This window comes from Cygnus olor, chromosome 22 (assembly GCF_009769625.2).
Source record: "Cygnus olor isolate bCygOlo1 chromosome 22, bCygOlo1.pri.v2, whole genome shotgun sequence".
Taxonomy (NCBI): Eukaryota; Metazoa; Chordata; class Aves; order Anseriformes; family Anatidae; genus Cygnus; species Cygnus olor.
This window is the reverse complement of record NC_049190.1, coordinates 5,950,033-5,969,742: the sequence shown is the minus strand read 5'-3', so window position 1 is coordinate 5,969,742 and position 19,710 is coordinate 5,950,033. Positions and strand designations below refer to the sequence as shown.

General features: G+C 42.8%; 1 protein-coding gene and 1 long non-coding RNA gene across 10 annotated transcripts in view; one reads left to right on the top strand and one right to left on the bottom strand.

Moving 5' to 3' along the window:
• Positions 1-61: 61 nt before the first annotated feature.
• LOC121058730 lies at positions 62-19,636 on the bottom strand. 6 transcript variants are annotated; one of them, XR_005814322.1, is made up of 4 exons: positions 19,389-19,636; positions 13,179-18,130; positions 12,549-12,680; positions 6,111-11,297 (listed from the first exon to the last, which is right to left on the bottom strand). It is a non-coding gene; the product is annotated as an uncharacterized LOC121058730 (long non-coding RNA). The 6 variants fall into 6 exon arrangements; XR_005814323.1 differs by lacking the exon at positions 19,389-19,636 and having other exon boundaries at positions 13,179-13,298; positions 13,492-19,240; XR_005814325.1 differs by lacking the exon at positions 19,389-19,636 and having other exon boundaries at positions 13,179-17,013; positions 17,595-19,240.
• The window catches only part of PRDM10 (PR/SET domain 10), a 45,331-nt gene continuing 45,033 nt past the window's right edge, over positions 19,413-19,710 (top strand). For 2 of the 4 annotated variants that reach the window (XM_040534618.1, XM_040534615.1), the window contains exon 1: positions 19,522-19,637. The gene's annotated coding sequence lies outside the window, so the exon portion shown is untranslated. Of the gene's footprint in view, positions 19,638-19,710 lie in introns of all 4 variants that reach the window. The other 2 variants (XM_040534622.1, XM_040534623.1) reach the window with 2 other exon arrangements.

The window sequence follows — 19,710 nt, the reverse complement described above, 5'->3', positions numbered from 1 at the left end:
GGGGGAGGCGCCGGGGTGGGGGCTTCGCCCACGGGGAGAACGCTGCTGTGGGGCCCGGGGGGAAAATGGCGGCCGGAAAGCCCTGAGGCGGCTTTGGGAGCGCGACGCCCTGTGAGGCCGTCGGGGCGGCGCCAGAAGGCCTCGGGCCTCCTGGTACCCTGCCCACCGCCACAGCGAGGGGCAGGTCGCCTGGCCCACAAGGGAAATGGGGAGGTTTCCTCGTTTAAAAATAATAAAAAGCAGGGATCCTGGGCTAACAGAAAGCCAACTCTACGTCTGCGTCCTCTCACAAACACTCAACCTATTGGTACGCTGGGCACCTTCATTCTTCATCATAATAAAAAGACACTTCAGCTCTTTTTTCCCTTTTTTCCACTCTTCAATAAAATACAGCTAAGACAGCACTGTTAGGTGGCTCCATTCCAGCAGCCACCCCAAAAGGAGCTGGCGTTCGCGTGCCCGCACCCAGAGAGGCTGGTGCTACCTGACAAGATTACCGCCGCACGCGCTGCTGCCTGCTTCTGTAAACATAGCAAAGCTCTCGGTAAACTTTAATAATAACAGGTACTTATCCCAGTGATACATCACCTTCTGCTCGTGCGCCGTTTGGTGTAAAGCGGCTTCGCCTCCTGTTTCTTTTGAACAACGAGCACGTGAGCGGTGGCTTTCAGTGCAGATGTTCTGCCACAGCTGGTGCCACAATTTAAGGACATGTTTCTGCCTTTAAAACCAATCGTACCACATTTGCATCGCCTGCTTCAATTTCACCACGTTACTTATAAAAAGAAATTTAAGCAAAATGAAGCAAGCCCTTCAGGAACAAAGCACAGATACCAAGCACAGCTGCTGATACAGAAGCCTTTACATTCCAGTGCAAAGCATTTATTAGTCCCTTTTTAGTAGCTCTTTGGCTTCTACAACAAGAACATACCTCAACTCAGGGAGGACAAATGCCCACCTTCAACACATAACTACTAAAGCTCCTACTGGTTTCAAAGGCAAGAGCAGCGTTTGGGTAATATGACACCTTTAAAAAATTTATTTAACCCAGTACATTTTAGACTTGTCATTCTTTAAGCAGTAACAATCACGAAATCAATTATAATTATGTCTGGAAAGGAATATTCTATAGAATCTGTAGATTCACTCTTTGGATGAAAATATATATGCCACTTGCACGGTGTGGAAGAAAGATCTCTGTACAAAATGTCGTATAGTTATAAAACATTTACATTCTCAACTTCCGTATTCTTTAGTGTCTCTTACAAGTGCTATTTTCTGAAATGGTTAAAGGGAATATTGCCGAAACGTTGCAGATGGGGGTAAATCTGGACGATAGATCAATACATGGCCCAGTTTTAATTAAAACAGCTGACTGGTCCACTAGTCACTTATTATAGTCTCTTTTTTATAGTATTTGAAAGCCTTTAAATCTCTTTTACTGCAGTCCTTTGGCGTATATAATTTTCTTTTCAACATGGCCAAATTCAGTTGGAAAATGGAGTTAGTTTTTTGAAAATTGATACATTTTAATGTAAATATTTTATTGTGCAATATAAATACACCAGTAAATAACTGAGGATATTGAGAGTTAAGCTTTTTTTAAAAAAAAAAAAAGTAAAAGAAGGTACTTTTCTTTCTCCCCAGGCCACAAAGTACAAGCTAGTTATAAATCTTTGGATAGAGGCTTTCATTCGTGGTTTAATTTACACAGCACTTAAAGTGCTATATAAATTAATACACTTTTTATACTTAGTATTTACATAGCGCTTGGTGAATATAATGCTCACAACACCTCTGTGAGCTAACATATTTTGCAGATGTCAGAAAGGCTGCAAAAAAAATAGGGCTTGTTAATTGTTAGAGTATGTAATGGTGTGATTCTTGGAGTAAAGCAGAAACTGAAGTAATTGGCTGCAGGTTACTGAATACTTCTAGAAATAAGTCACAAATGTCCAAGTTCAGAGGCATACAAAGCATGAGGGTCCTCATGAGACTGAATTTCAATTGCCATTTGTTACCCGTGTGAGAAATCTGAACAATGGTCCAACTAGAATATACTTAAGTCTTTTGTCTCAAGCTATTCGGTCACCTATAAAACTATTGTACAATGGCTGTTAACACACACACCCAAAAAGCAGCATCCACATACACAGACATACCAAATACTTGATCCACTTTGGAGTATTTTTTATTTATTTTTTACTGAGACTATCTTGATTAGAACAGCATTATCCTCATTTTTCCCTGACAAGCCATTGCAATCTGGTGACTTTTATGGAAGTCTCACAGATAAGCACGAGGTATGAACTCAGCTTAACTTCTCACCTTCAGTAACAAATCCTTCTCCTAGTACTACACTGCAGACACACCAACGTAAGAGCTGAAGTCCTATCACAGGGCTGGAAAACAGCATATTCTGGTCCAAAAGCAAGACCATCAGTGCTCAGTGTACTACCTAAAAAACACGCAACAAATTAAATTTGAATTCATTAAGACTAATTGATTCCCCTTCACATGGAAATCAATCCTCCACAGAAAAAAAAAAAATTAAACCAGGAGATCTTGTTCTTTCCTTCGTGGTCATCAGGAGCTCTGAATACAACTGAATTTACATGATTGCAGGAGGGCGAGGAGAAAAGGAGATTGAGACAGAGCATAGATCTGTCACTAGAGCCATAGGGCACATAACAGTGAAAGAAGCAAACAGAGGGTGAGTGGATTTACCATTGCCATGATCCATCAGCTATTATGCAGCCTTCATGGAGTAGAAGTGCAAGGTGGTGGAGTGTCAGGCTGCAGTAATGTCTGAAAATTACCTTCCAAAGCCCACCGATGATCTGTCACACCTCGTAGAATCACTTGCACCAAGCTGTGCAACCCTGGAAAAGTCATTCTAGGGCTACCCCATTTTTCTTGGCATTAATGTAGAGATGGTGTTTAATATATACGCAGTGAGCCACAGAAAGGTTTCGTTAATGTCAGTAAAACCCTTTAAGATCCTCAGGTGAAAGGTTCTATGGAAGTGCAAGTAACTCACACACTTTTTGTCTAGAGCCTCTTAATCCTTTTTAACACAGTAGTTATAACTTCTGGAGCTTTCCATACATCGTGGATGAGTTTCTGTACCGTGTAGCAAAAATGCATAGCACAGACTTCACAGCCAGTGGCCTCATAGAGTATCATTTGGCTCTGCTGTGAGATGGCTGTTCTGGGATCGGAGCGATCTCCCTCATCATGCAGATGGTTGTCCAGAGCTGCCTAACAGCATGTTTACACAGCAAAATGCAAATGCAATTCCAGCAGTTAAAAAATAAAATAAAAGCACTTTCGGCAGGGATCATGAAAGCTTTTGGTGGTGGTTGCTTTCAAGTAAGTACTAGTCAACATCATAGCAGCAGGTTATGCTACGAAGCATGAAGCCATGACCACTGCGTGTCGACGTTTTCTGTGTAGATATATTCTAGATTAGAACTGGTAGTTATCGGTTGTTGCCTCTGACAACAGTACCACTGAACTGCTGCAAGGCTGCAGCATTCCCTAGGATGCCTTTTCGATTGCTAACCCTGTTAGGTAGGTAGCAGCTTTCATTTCCTTCCAAGAACCCTATTTTATATGCTTGGTTCCGGGGCTTTTAGCATCCTTTTCCCAGCACACCTATAGAAAAGATGCACTGAGAATCTTGTGCTCAGCCTTGGCTGGCTTAGAGAGAAAAATCCTCCAGTACTGCTTATTCTGTAAGCAATGTTTCAAGCGAGCACCTCTCCATTATTACTGGCAAGACCACAACTGTGTAAATGGAACGAGCATATTTATGATCACAAAACCGTGCCCTAAAAGGACAATGTTAAACTCTTGTTAAAAAGGGTGAAGAGAAGTCAGTGAGGAATGTGTCTGATACCAGTAAAGTCACTGGGAGCAGCAGCTTCAGCAAACAGATGTGCTGAAATCACGCCAGCACTGGAGAATGAGTTCATAAAAGTGAGAAAGCCTTTGAATATTCTCACCAGTCTCTTAGACTCCACAAATTAAAGCATAAAGTTGATCTAGCCTGTGAACAGTAATGTTATCCAGCTCTTAATTAAAAAACTTGATTGAAGATTTAAATGGCAGATCATATCACTCATACCAGCTCTACATGACAGATACGTGCAAGTTAGAGGTTGCGAAGGTAGAGCTGAGCCAGCCTTGGTTTTAGGAGGTAAAATGCAAACTCAATTTAGAAAACAACCACAACATATGGTGTGCTTCAGTGGAAAGAACTCCTAATTCAGTTACAATTCAGCAATAAGAAATATATTTTTTTCCTTCAAGCACTCTTTATATTAACCAACCTGCATGGATGATATACAGTTAACTGCCACAACTCATCATGAGCCATACTGTGCTCAGGACAAGTCCTCTATTGGTGAACAAGGCTGTTTGAGAACTGTAAGGCAATACAAAACTTTTATTAGTAAACTAAAATTCAATCCAACATCCAGCTATGTAAGTGCCTTGGGGAAATAACACTTCTCCAAAACCTGTAAATAATATCAGAAAGTTGCCAACCTACTTTGGTATTGGACATCTATATTTGGCTGCAAAATTTCTTTGTGGAAATCTAGGGTTCCTGCAGTTTTGTTTTGCAACTCAGACTTCCATCTGTAACTGAGAAAGACAACATGTGGCAAACAAGGCACAGAAAGTCCAGCAGCAGTGCAAAGAAGGAAAGTTCACTGAAAAAGAATGGAGTTAAAGTATAAGGTACACACAGAGGATGAAGGTATTCCCTAGAAAGGAGATTAAAAAAAAAAAGACAGAGACCTTCTAGGCCTTGAAAGATAAGGTGAAACAGATAGGAGTTTAAAATAGTTGATTTATACAGAAATACAGTGGAGTTTAGAAGAACGAAAGGATGAAGAATAAATAAGAACAGATACATTGCAAACAGTTGTACCTTAAAAAATAAGAGTAATTGCAGGCATGAGGAAAACTAGCAGAGGAATATGCGAAAAAGGATGTGATGCAGTAAATAGTGGTAGACAATGAGCCTGTTTCTCCTCAAAGACATCTTTAAAATGGCTTGACAGGGAAGGGAGGAAAAGTCTACCTTTTATTACATCAATGAATCCTTAACTCTTGATGGCCATTTCCATACTGCTCTGGTTCCGTGCCTAACACAGCGCCAGATCTCAAGTCTAATGTGTTTTCAAAGAGCTGTAACAAACACTTGATTTGACACATGGAACTCAAAACACAAGAGGAGAAGGGAGGAAAGAGGCTGCATTGCAGAAAATACTTTGTAAATTCTCCCCCTTTGGCATCATCATATATTACCGCAGTGGCCTGAAGACTTCCTGTCATCTTTATCTCTTCTAGTCCACCTGTGAAGACGGGAATGTTATTTAGTCTCAGAGAATGGTAGGATCAGTTGTTCATATGGTGGTCAAACATTGCAACAGGCTGCCCAGCAAAGTGGTGGAATCCCCATCCCTGGAGGTATTTCAGAGACGTGGATGGGGCACTAAGGGACATTGCTTAGTGGTGGAACTTTGTAGGTCAGACTGATGGTTGGACTTGATCTTGAAGTCTTTTCCAACCTAAAACTATGATTCTACATCGTGGGCAACCAAATCATTCCAACTTGAATAGGCTGAACAGTGCAATTTGTGGCAGAGAAGCCATATGAGAACTTAAAGAAAAAGACAATTAAAAATCCACTAACAACTGAACATACTTTCCAGTTATTGGGTCATTATGATGCCTAAATTTCTCCTATTGTCCTTGGACAACATTTCTTTCTTCCCCTTGTCTGCTTGCCAGTTTCATTCAGACTCATTTCAGCAGTGTAAAAGGTTCTTCATTTTATAGAGGTCTTTCATGAAAGATGAAAATTCAAATATGTTATAATTAGCTACAGTTCCACATAAGTCAGTATTATTGCATCTTTTATATTAGATCTGAATTTGTCCCACTAATGTGCGTCAAATATTACAGTAGGATGATTAATGACATCACACATAATGGAAAGATTAAGCATTGATGCGGGAGAGGTGCTTGAGAGGAACAATTTTTAACTTTTTCTCTCATAATTTATTTTTGTCCTGTGCAGTAAAAGAAACCTGAAATTGAAAATAAAAATGGCTTGTATTACTGGCAAGCAAAAGAAGATATCTGATTCACGACTGAATTCTTCATTCAGTATTCATTGGTGGATTAAAAGCCAAATCATCTTAACAAATGGCACAGCAATGAGCAACATAGAATGTAAAAATTCAGGACTTTTTCCTGCTGAATAAATGTAGAATCATCTGCAGCAGCTTTGAAGATAAGTGCAATTCAACAACAAAATCTACCCCTCCTTCTGCAATCAGGTCTGATTCAGCGCGCGTTTCATCAGGCATCATGGAATAACCTGTGCTAACAAGCTCTTTTGTGGCACACTGAAGTCACCTCATTTCTCCCCCATCGCTTGTTTGTACAGTTACTCAGTTTGCAAGCAACAGGGTGTGTTAAGTAGTAACACGACACAGGAACAGACAGTAAGGAATTTCGAGAAGCCGAGGAGACATTTCACGTCTATTGAACATTTCATGTCTGATGCTGCAAAGGTTTATTTCTAGTAACTGTTGTCTGTCAGCAGCATGATACTTCAAGTACTTCTTTTTTTCCTAGTGCACTTAAGAGCAAAGTGACTCCACCAAAAAAGCCCCCCCGACTCAATTGGTATCACAGATTGCTGCAGTTTGCATCATTCTGTTTAAACAAATATTAAGACATTTCCTGTTGCAATCATCATTAGGAGCCTCACAGCTTCCAGCTACCCAGTCATTCTTAAGTCAACACAGGAATATTTTAGTTTCTTGAAATGTGCAACCTGGAGACAAGGGCAATAAGCATGAGACAGCAGCGAAGATGACCTAGAAGCTCTGCCTCCCACTTCCTGCCACCAGAACACATTTTGGGAAGGAGCTGAAGGGTCGTTTTCTGACTTAAAGCCTAATCTTCAACCAAGTTTGAGGGAAAATTGGTGGGATTTTGGAATTCCTAGGCACAGGGATTCATACTTGCAGACCCTGCGCTACAATTGGGTCCAGATACTTTAACACCCCAAAAATAGAAAGTGCTCTCTAGTACTATTCCTTTATAAATTCATTTAAAAGAGTGGCTTCATACTCTACACCATTTTGGTTTTTGTTTATGACCTTTGAAACGTGCAATTCTTTGGAAGACCACAAGAAGGTAAGTAACAGCAGTACATTCAAAGCTTTCAAACGCCTTCAGCAGGAAGAAGTCAGAGCACAAGATCTCTTGGCAATAAGAAATGAAGAAATATATGTATTTGAAGTCTGCTTCAGTGGAATGAAGACAAAGCAAGACGCAGCTAAAGGAACTGGGACATGTGAGCAGAAGATGAATCCCAATGTCTCCAAGGGAAGGAGTGGACCATTTACAGCTTCCACCTGCAAACCCATGGCCTGAGGGGGAGAACAGCCCACTTCATTTCTTTCCTGAATCACATTTTCTCAGAAGATGAGTCAGCCCCCAGGAGATCTTTGTTTTAAGAAAACCCATCTTGCTTCTTCTGTAACTTACCTACTGTTTTTTCCCCCATCTTGCAAAGGGTTGAACTAAAAGCCGCTCTGTATTTTACAACTTCTTTTTAACTATGATTTCTCTTCCCACACTGGAAGAGGGAGTAGCCTGTTATCTAGCCATCCTGGTTGCCAAAGGTTGAAGGTCTTTCTTTGCCCCCAAAGGCATTCCATCCCACACTCATGAAAGCACCGCTTCACAGGAGAGCTTTGCACAGATACCAGCATATTCTGCATTATATAAAGCAAAACAAGGCATGTTCCAAGTTTTTCTGACTTGTCTCAGTCGACTCCAAGGCCTCCACCAAGATGTAGCTCATTGGCTAAGGTATATAAAAGGAGTCTGAAGTAGAGCACTCTATTGAAGTTTGAGTTTTCACTTTAAAATGCAAATGGCTGGTAGTGAATTCCCTTTGGGGATTTAAAACCTGAATTTAAAATGGGAAGTGATGATACAAAAATATGCTTCAGAAAGCATTGCAGTATGAGTAATGTAACACTTGCTACATTAATACAGATTCTTCTGGTCAGCCAGATATCTTCATTTATCTTCATTTTAATAATTTCCTCCCAAACTGCTTTTGGCTTATTTTTTCCTCAACATACAACCCGGTGCAGTCTCAAGTGGAATACAATGAGGGCAAGATGTGACCACATTTTCTCTTTTGTAAAATCTCATGTATCAGCACATTTAAATATATCAGTATTCTATCAGGTACTACAAATATCTCCCCTTCTCCATTCATCCTGAAAAAATAGTTGGATAACAGACCTGCTTAACAGCTCCTTCATTGACCAGAAAGGCCAAAAAGCTATCCAAAAAAGTGTTTATCTTGCAAAGATTTTAAACTAATATTTACTTACCAGTTTCAAAAGGAATGTCTTCCATCTTACATTCTTTCATAATAACCAGTTTACTTTTAAGGGGAAAAAACACAATTATGTCCTTCTATCAATGTATGCTTAAACACGTACATATACATGTGTACATATAGACACACCCCTACAACCTGACACAGACCCAGTGGGTGTGAAGTGCTGTAGCCTGCATTGAAAATCCAGAGAGCTCCACTCACTCCTTGAATGATCAGGCCTTAAGTAACTAAACTGGCTTCCCTGTACTTGTTCTGTCTTCTGGAAAATATACCTTTACATAATCCTTCAGAAGGATTCATTTCTACGCACACAGACACTGGCACAAACACACACACCAATTTTAATAAGTCTTATGCCAGCCCAGGATGGAAGTGTGTCATCGTGATACAAAACCCCAGATCACATGCCTAAAAGGGAACAGCAAAGTTTCTAGCCTATGTATAGAAGAACCCAACCCTGTGATTCAGTTAAAGAACTAGAAATTATTCATATTTGGATACGCTTGCTTAAGCGAATGGGTGCAGCACCAGAGCTCTGGCTAGAGACCACACAGAGTGGTGGGGAACAGGAGCAGAACCCAGCCCAGGTCCCCCCAGCCAATGCCACCTGCAGATCACCCTGCGACTGGAACAAGGATAGATCCCTTGGCAGGGTCAGCAATTAAATACCTACACCAGATCAAAGCCTGAACAAAAGCAAATCACACAAGTATTGTTTCATGTTTTTCCTCTGTCTACACAAGAAGAGACAGGATATATCAAATATTCAAACTTTTTCTTTTTGCTCTTCTTTTGTTTCCATGTTTTTCTGCTAATTGCATACTGTCCAAGTTCTCTGGGCTCTGTTCCTTCTTTTTTGTTACAGACTGACTTCAATCAAGCCCTAGATCTAAAAGACCCCAAACAACAAACAAAGAACGTATTTCAGTATGCTAAATTTGAGAAGTCACAATAAGGACTGTGGTATAATACTGTGATATCACTAACAAAGAACTATTACTTCATTGTGAATGAAAAGAGCATCTGGCATGGGGCAAGAAATAATTTACCAGAAACGAATCCAAGAAGTACAGCAATGAAAAATAAGAATCAAATGAGTTTATGGCTACATAATTTGTTCTCTTCCTTAAAGGCTCTTGCATTGGGAAAATATTTCTTTAAATTAAGGGAAGGAAAAATACTGCACACGTTAAATCTGTTTTTTGCCTTTGACTCAAACACTTGCCAACAGCTCTCCAACAATTGCATGATTCACTATTCAGTATTTCATCGTGAAGGAACCCTGCATTCTGTACAGTAGAGGGCTCTTTCATTCATTTTTATTTTGTATTTATGTTATCAACCAATATGTCAGGTGTTAAAGAAAACCTGATGAAAGATTCTGAAAGGAGATAGATTCCCAGTATGCTTTAAAGGAATACTGAATTGTTTTTTCATCTTGATTGTGTCTTTAACGTGTTTTTGCAGTGTTGGAGTTGCTCTATTTATTTGAAATAGTATTTTGTAAAATATTTTGTACAGTTTCTGCAGCCACCATGACAGAAAGTGAATGGGTCAAAAAAGATTAAGCAAAGGCAAGATTTAGTTAGCAGCGTAACTGCACTTCTCAGTTTCATGTTTGGCATTGTTTTTTTTCGCTTAGCTTTGAGAATGGAAATCAAACACAAACCCGAAACTGGAAAAGTAAATGAGTTTTAAATGATTGCTTCACAGGAAGCAAATGAGGAGTTCACAAGCTGTCAAAGTATTGCTACCATGATTTCAATGCACAGCTAGCGCATAGTCATTTAATTAATTTTACTGTATCTACTTTAACAGGAGCTTCGTCTGAGGAAGCACCAAAGAATCAAAACCATGCTCTAAAAACCCCAAATTAGAAACAAGCCATTTCTTTATACATTTACTGCAGGTTCCCTTTGCACTTCTATCCTCTAGGAAGACAGCGGGTTTGTGATGACCAACGCGTACCTTTGTTAATACCTCTAATACCACTGAGGATGCTCTCACACTGACCACAGCAGACAATACCACCTTACCTAGTCCTGGCTGAATGCAGTACTTCTGTTTGTGCCTAGTAAATTGGAGTGATGGAGGTAGTATAGTGGAGTGATGGAGGTAGTATAGCCAGTTTGAGAGCAGGACATCCTTGGGCTGTGTTGATATACCGCCTTGTGATGAGCGCTAGCCAGGTATCCTTTCTGGCACTTACCAGATTAGCAGGAGGACTATCTGAATATCAAGGTCAGTGAAGAGAAAAGTTTTCTTCTCAGATACTGCCTACACAGTCAAAAAACACGACTCCTGAGGAAATAGCAATAACATCACTGTTTACCTATGTCTGAAGTTGGCATGGAACGTGCATTGTTTTCTCATTCTTAGTCAAAAGGTATTGAAATTTACAGAGGAGTAAGATTTAAACTCATCCAACACGCTTAAGTCACAAGAAAGAGCTCAAAACCCAGTCAGCACTAAAATATAATTTGCCCACTATTACACCACCTACGGAGGCCAGGCTGGTGTAAGACGTCCTGGCTGCATTCATCCTGGGAGAAAAAAGTACCAGGGCTGCACTACAGCCTTCTGATCCAGGTCTGTGAAAACTACCTATTAAACAATCTCCAGCACATTTTGCTCCTCACTGCAGCTCCTTGGTGTGCTCAGGTAGGCAGCTGGTTCCTCCTCTTTCCTTTTCTTCATGCCCTGCTTGAAGCGAGTCATCTCTTACTCAGACAACCCAGTTCTTTCCAGGTGCCTGCTTCAACCCTTCCACCAACACCAGCCTCTGCTGCTGGAAAGGGATTCAGAAAGCTTGGCAGATCACTTCTTCCCCCAGGTCACAGATTATCTAACAAAAGTGTGTGTGAAAAACAAAACAAGAACACAAAGATTTCTCTGAATTCAGAGCTAACTAACATTTCAAACATTTGGGCTACGAAGAGGGATTTCAAAGTGCAGGACACCCTGCTTTAGTTGCAATGCCAGAGAGAAGTTTAATGTCCCTGGTTCCAGCAAGGCAGTCACTTGTGATTATCTGTACCTACACAACAGTCTGGAAAAGCACGAGCCACAGACTTAACTCTGCATGCCAATAGCTTTTGGGCTGGGAGTTTCTAGCATTTTAAAGTAGGGTGGAATGTTTTGAGGAACTTGTGTAGGAAGAAATGAAAACAGGTATCACCAGCAGGTTTCCTAGAAGTTCTGTAGAGAAATAGTGAGCAGAGGGCAGAGAAGGGGAGCCATGCTCTAGAATTCATTACAAAGATTAAGGCAGAAGGAGATATTTCATTACAACCTTTTGCATTTGAGAAGGACAGCAAGAATGTGAAGTGGCTCATTCAGCTTAATAGGATGTTCTTGGATGAAACAGAACTTACTAGGGAGATTAATTCAGCCTTATCAGACTGATCTCAGAAGTGTAAAATAACCTAATCTTAGGTGTATTCCTGTCCTTTACCTTCCTAAATAACGCAGCACTTAGAATAACAACTTTCAGGACAATCTAACCATGGTGGCAAAAAAGACACTTGAGTGCAAAAATTGGCTGCTTTTTGGATGGGCCTGCAGCTGGCAAGTCTCTTGATCAAAGTGACTGCAAATTTGCTTTAAGAAATAGCCCTGCTATTACTCTGGTACTCTATTATGCAGTCAAATTCACTACACAGAGAATTTAAAATCATTTTGAAAATCAGGGATCAAATTCTGGGATCCTTTGATAGAACTTACAGCACAGATTCAGCCTGAGCTCCAAATATAGTTTATTATCTTTAAAGATTGCCTCCCTGAGCAAATGGATTTTAGAGCACTGTGAAATATCAATTCTACTGAAGCAAAACTCTTTATACAAATTTCCAGAAGGGCTCCTGCAAAATTAAGGCAGAGCAAACCTAACGTGATGCAGGACACACAAGCACTGTCAGCTGGAACTGCAGCAAATATTTTACTGTGAGCTTCATGCTCAGGCGAGCAAATCCTGAATTTTGCCACTGTATGCAGGCTGAGGTTACGAGAGTTCAAAGCAACAGTTGAACAACTCTGTAATAACAGAGAAATGCTAAGAACTATCATAATTGTTTGAAAGAATGAATGCTCACCTTACCGTGTAAATCCGCTGCTTTGAAGAAAACACCTCTGTTTGGTGGCTGGCCAGGTGTCTGGGCACACCTGGAAAACATAACATTTGGGTGCTCTTGAATAACATCACATGAGCTTTGACAATGAGGAGTATTTCCTACAATGAAAAACAACAGGAAAAGAAAGGGAAAAAAAATCAGGTAAAATAACTGGGTTGTGTTCACTACACTACACTAAGATTTCTTAAAAGCAGATTAATACATCATTTCCTTGCAGAGTACAGTATCTGAATCCCTCCTCCAATGTCATTTGTCTGAAGCATGGTCTGGGACCTGCCAGAATTCCTTGCTCTGGGCAGCTCTGCGTTTTTCCTCTGGGCTGCTAATTTCCATGTTTTTCCTGTCTGGCTGGCAGCAGGAGTTTTTCATTTGCAGCCATCTGTACCAGGGCAGAGGCTGCAGCTTCAAGCTTAATGGCTGTCTCAGATGATACCATTTTCCTTTTGTCAGTTTTAGAGATAAGGTAGCATTGAACTCACTGACAAATCTTGGCACTCGCTATACTTTTGCTCCATTTGATACCTACTGTTCTTCTAAGACACTCATTTCCAAAGACATTCAGGTATCTGTCTGTAGTGTGGGTGGAATATACTTACCTTTCAAACTCTGTTTAGTTTCAAAACATCCCCTCCTTTACACTAATCAGTCACCAAAGTAAACATTTCTCTTCCACTGAGACAACTATCCTCTTGAAGGACATATCCAACTGCAAAGAACTACTCTGCAAAAATATTTTGAATGTAATCCAAAGTGACATCTAAATCAATACAGCCCCATGCTGCTGCAGGTGTCTGCTTGTGCAGCTCTCTCTGCAGGGTCAGTTATTCAAACAGGACACTGCAGTCTCACATACCAGAGATGTTGATAGCAATGCAACATTGCCAACATTACAAAGGTTGTTTTTCTTACACTTAACAACGAAATCCCCAAGCCCTCTGGGAAAACATCAGTGGTAGCTTTCTTTTCAAATCTCCAGCTTCTTGATCATTAGGAGAGAGCTGGGGGGAAACTTGAAAAATGCAGTATATGAAAACCTTAAGCTTCAAGGTGGGGAATAAACAGGCATAAATAAAACACACAACCACCCCTGAAACTTTAAATCGTTATTTTAGCTCAGGCCCATAGATTTTTAATAGAAAAGGGGAAGAATAATAACATTATATTAAGAGAGACTCCACATCAAAACATAGAAGGCCTAGCAGAAAACCAAAGCTGCTGTAGGAACAAGGCTTTACCTGCAGCACCTAGACAACAACACAGCACGTTAGTGACCTGGGGCCACTAATAAATCTTACTAACCCTAAACAGCCCCACCCGGGGCCCCCACCCATGTGCCCACCCACAGGCCCAGGTGCTCGTTTTAAGCAGAGCCCTGGGATTTGACTCCTCACCTGAGTGATCCTGGAGGAGCGTGGCTCTGTTGTAGGGCAACAGATTGACTAGTCATTGCTGTGTTTTGTCTAACCTCGGCTGCCCTTGCCAGGCTGTATCGTGGCCTGGGGGTTTCATTCCTGGCTGTACTGACCTGCCTCATCTCCTCGGGGTCACTCGATGATCTGGATTTTCAGATGGTTCCAGTTGCTGTCTCCGGTTTGGGCTCTGTTGGATGGGGCTGTGGCTGGTGGGTGCTCTCACAAGGTTAGAGATCTATTCTCTTGTAAGGAGCTGAAGACTTTTAAGGGGAAGCTTTCTTTCCTTAAAAATCAATAAGGCTTTCTGAAACTGTTTCAACAAATGTATCACATAACTTAAACTGTTTTTCAAATGTTCTGTTATGGCGCTCCACCACAGGAGCTAGTAAGACAAACTGGAGACTGGAGAACATATTGTACAGGAGAAGATAAAAGGAATGTGACTCGTGCAGTCTAACAAAACAAACTCCAGGAGAGGGTATGACTGCTGTCTATAAATACATCAGGAGAATAAACACTGGGGAAAGAAAAAATAAGTCCCCTCTTTAAGCAATGCAAAAATCTTGGCATGAGAACAAATAAGTAGAAATAGGCCTTGAAAAAAAAATTCCCTTACTTGTCCTCAGTGACGCCCAGTGGAGTCTCCCGGTCAAGGCTACAAGAAAAAAAAACTCAACTTCCCTTAACAGGAAGCTTGCTCAGGAGATACGTCGTGGTGGCTGTGATGCAGGGGATTCGGTGGCTGGGAACCCCCCTCTAACTCCTGCACTGAGGAGAAGGGTCTGCCTTCTTCACTTCTGAGCATCTGGGGAGGAGACAGACTAACCATCTTGGTACATGTTGAAATGAATAGTGGATTTTCCCCAGACAGGAAATTTATTTTTTGCTGTTTTACAAAAAGCCCGGGTACATAGCATCTGTGGTTGGCACATACCTAAATTAGGTTACCAAACAAGGTTTTCAGAAAATGTGGCTGCAGTTCAAGCATCAAACATAACTTATCACCAAACTTTTTCCATGTTCCTTTTTTATCAACTAAAGGTATCCAGAAGTACGAGGAATATCTCTGAAGGATCCCTTCTTTCCCAGCAGAGGCTGGCTAAGCCTGATTTTATCAACTCACTCTCTTTTTAGAAAACAGCTGTCAAACGGACCTGTACTAAGTCCTTTCCCAGGGCTGGACACAGGAAAATGTTCTAGAAAACTGAAGTCCGTTAAATCCTTTGCAACGAGTCTTTATTATGATGCCTAGATACAGTACTAATTCTGAGAGAAAATATTTGCTATTTCTGGTCAACCTTTTTATTTCTAGCAAATTCAGAAATATCAACAAACACCATGAATAGTTTGGAATCATCCCAGCCCGCTTAACGGAGAGGAAATCAAGATATCCTTTGTTTACTGTGCGGTTGATGCACAAGTATCTCCCGTAACGACAATGCTCCTGTGTGACCAGGAACGGCTGGTGGTGGCACCTGAACCTGAGCAAAGCTGGCTGTGTCCTGCTAAGTGCTGTGGGGCTAATCGCGTGAAGGCTGAACGTCCTTCTCGGGGAAGAGGTTTGCAGGGACTAAATGAACAGTAATCCGAGATCAAGTGGCTGACCTGGATTTGAAGTTGAACTACATCTGTCCAGTGCAGGCTTCTGGGAAACGCTCTAATTAGAAAGTCTTGAAATGCAAAAAACCTCTGGTGCATCAGCGTTCCCCTACGTGTCTGTGAGCGTGGCCATGTACTGCTGCCACAAGCTGCTGCCTTGCCTATGGGCCAGGACTCCCCTGTAGCAGCCGTGCACAAAAAGAATGAAAAATGGCCCCTGCTCTGGAGAAGCCTGTGAACAAATGCAGTTTACCTCGGATCTTGTGAAACGCCAAACTTTTGTGGTTGATTTTTCCCTCCTACTGAACTCAGGTCTCAAGACGCCTTCAGAAGCAGCAGCCTTTTGTAACGGAGGAGGGAGATGGTGGCATGCGAATGGCAAAGTGCTTTTCCTGCAGGCATTTCTGCAGCCAGAACACACTTTCCCAATTCATACACCACGGCATGGCTTCTAGTAGGTGTTCATGGAGAACTGAAAACCTGCCTTTTCCTAAAACTCGATGTGCTTCTTACAGAAGGCACAATAAGGATTGTTATTTTGTCACTTATTTTGCCTGCTGACCATATGTATTTAATGTTGGGGAATGAATGACAAAAAAAAAAAAAGAGGTAGTCAAAAGTGAATGTATGTGATGAAATGCTTCCTTTAATGGTATACCTTTCACTTAGTTTTAAGTAAAAGCAATTTTGAGATTATTAGGTAGATGCTATTAAAACACAGTTACAGCCAAACTTTTTTAGTGAAACTTTTTCCTTGCAGAATAAGGGAAATAATTTACCTTGTTAAAAAGAAACTTTTTTTTTTCTTCTCTGGGGGGAATGGCTCTGGAAACCAAAACAGGAGCATTTTGTTACATTTGTATGTTTTACATGAAGCAATCTTAATTAAATTTTCTGTGGCTTACTCTAAATCAGTAAACTCGTATCATTACCTTCACCGTGTTTTGTATTCTCCATGCAGGATGTAAAGTAATCACATTTCAGTTGCAATATAATTTAGAAGGTTCTAACAAACATTTTCTTCCATCTTCTAGATTAGTATTTTAAATCAGCCTTGCACAAGGGAAGTTCAATGGATACTACAATGCACAGCCCAATGCCATGCACAGTTTAATTTGCAAACCTGGATGCAAGTGCCTACTTATCATGCACAGATGTAGTCTGGAGAGGTCAACAGGGCCAGCGAGGCACGGTCTGCTTACATAACTCAAATGAGTTTACAGCACTTGAGCATTTTTCTTTGTCATGTTTTAATCTACATGCCTCTCAGAATGGGACAACGTCATGAAAAATCAGCCCCAACAAAAGCAGCAACAGAGAGATATGGACAGGAAAAGAACAGAAAAGCTTTGGCGGTCTGAAAGGAGGCTGGAGGGTCGCCGAGCAGCTTTAGGGAGCGGTGGTCCTGGAGGGAGGAGGTCTGGGGGTTTGCTTGTTAAGGCAAGGACTTGTGACAGTGGTTTTACTAGGCGATGCAGATGCTCAAGAAGATGAGTTGGGTCAAAAAGATATTTGCAAGTAAATGAAACAGGGCGGGGTTGCAGCATCCTTTTCCAGCTGGAGCCTGAAATGAGAGCACGGCCCTCGCTGGGAGGATGAGAATACCCACGCTTGCGTGGGAGACAGCGCTGCGGTCCAGAAAAACGAGCCGTGTAGGCCGTGGGGAAGACAAAATAGGCAAGGCAGGACACATGCAGCAGAGGCAGTGCTGAAACAGCAGTATACAAACGAGACGATGCAGATGGAGATACAGACCTGATGACCCAGGAGATGAGAGAAAGGAGGATTCAATGAAGGGTTACAGCACTGTTCCAGACAGGCGAACAGGGAAATTATTTGGACTATCTATGAGAACTAGAAATAAATAAATTAACCTAATGTGAAGGCTTCTCTCACTCTGGCAGCACGAGGCTTTTGGAAAAACAAAGCCTGTGCTGGACCATCAGAAAGAACACATTAAATGTGGGAAATACAATGGGCATTACATCAGATTCCAGATACTGCAGATGATGAATCAGAGCAGCATGCTTTTTCTGCATCTGGCAGCCTGCTACATCCACTGTGCACTTGCCCTGAATCAGTCTTTCCAAGCTAAAGGAAGAAAATATCCCCAAATAACTTTGAGAACAAGACCCATGTGCCAGGAAAGGACAACCGTGAAGTCCTACGCTGTTTTGTGCTCAACTGCAGAACAATGTAGTTGCATGAAAACATGACACAATACCACACTTGTATCCAAGTCAGTTCTAAAATGTTTCAAGTCTTCAAAATGTTAGGGAGACTCTCAGAAATCCCAAATAAAAATATAACAGCATGAAAACGCTTTCATTTTCTAAAATGAGTACAAATCGCTGTTAAGACATGTGGGAAATAAAGCAATTTTGTTTGGTCTTATATTTTTTCTTGTGCTATTTGTTATCCCAACATTTCAGCGTGGTATAATGAAATTGAAACTGTTATACAGGGTAGAGGAAGAAATTGACTCCATAGCTTTCATAATTCAAGTTAAGAGAACTGCCCAGAGGAGCGGAGAACAACTGTGGAGAAAAAACAGAACCAAATTGGGTAAGCAATTCCACTCGCTTCAGTTTTAAAAATCTTTCTTGGCTAAAGATTTAAGTTATGAAGCACAAGTTAGAAAATTTGCATCTCTGATTTTTATCTTGATTGCTCATGGAAGGGACAGGTCAGTACAAATGGAGATGACTTCAGTATACACCTGGGCCTCAATTTAAAAGACTGTATCAGGCTTTTAAAAGACAAAGTGGAGAAGTAGCTTAATTGCACTGACAACTGACCCTGCTGTTATTCTCCTAGGGCAGAGTAGGAGGAGAACCAGTTTTTGTAGAAGCTGTGAGTCATCTTTAACCAAAATCTACCCTTCCTCCATCACTGGGCTTTGGGTCACTTGGCCACAAGAGCCCATTGCAGGGTCTGCAGCCAGGACCAACGCTTGCTGTGCGTGCTGGTGCACAAACACGGCGCGCGGAGCGCTTGGCGATAAACCTGGAAGAAATCTTTGCCGGAGAAATCCCTGCTGGACCGAATGGCTTTCTGAGCATACGCTCATCCCAACTCCGGAATCAACAAAGCTGTATTTTTCCATGCCGCCATACTACAAACACTCCTTTTAGGTGCAGTGACAAAAATACGGCAATAAACCCCACCGGAATGACCAATTAGCCAAATTCCCAATGGCAGTAATTATTGCCCTTGCTCGAGCTGGCATGTGGTGCTCAGACCCGTGTACCACCGTGCCAACCCTGAGGGGACCCCGGAGCCCCAGGGAGCATTTTTTGGGTGCATTTCCTCAGGGTTTGGCCATTCACACATTTTACTAGCTGTGGGCTGAGGCGCGGCTCCGAGGGGAGCCCGCAGCGAGGAGCACTGAGGGGGCAAAGGGATGGGGGTGAGGCGCCCCCCGGCGGCGGGGCACGCGTCCCCCTGCGGCGGGAGCCCACGGGGAGCTGCGGGGTCGCCCCTCGGAGGGGCTGGGAGGGGAACCGGGCCCCGGCCCCGTCGTCCGCCGGCCCCGGGGGCTGAGGGCCGCGGGCCCCCGCCGCCAGGGGGCGCCCCCTCCGCCCCCCTCCACACCGCCTCCCTCAGCGGGGGGCGGAGCGCCGCCATGAGACGAGCGCTCGGATTGGCGGGAAGGGGCCCGGCGGAGAGGAGCGCGGATGAGAGCGGCGCTCTGATTGGTGGAGGGCATCCCGGGGGGAGTGAAGCCCCGGGTAGGGGTCTCTCCCCCCCCCCGAGGATTGCCCCCCCCCTCCCCTTGCACCCCGGCCCCCTGACCTGCCTGCCTCCCGACTCTTTTCTTGACGACTTTTGCGCCCCGTCTTGGCGGGCGGCCGCGTTTCAGCCAATCAGCGCGCGGCGCCGCAGACTGTTGCCAGGCAGATTATGGTAATGAGGCCCGGGCGGCCGCCCCCCCCTCCCGTTCTGCAGCTACCATTGTGAGGTGAGGACAGGTGGGGGGGTTTGGGGCCGCCGCGGGGCCGCCGGCGGCGGCCGGGACGCGCCACCCGCACGGGACCCCCTCAGGTAACGCGATGGGACGGTCCGGGAGGGAAGCGCGGCCCGGGGGCGCCGCGGGGCCACGCCGGGGGTTTTGGAC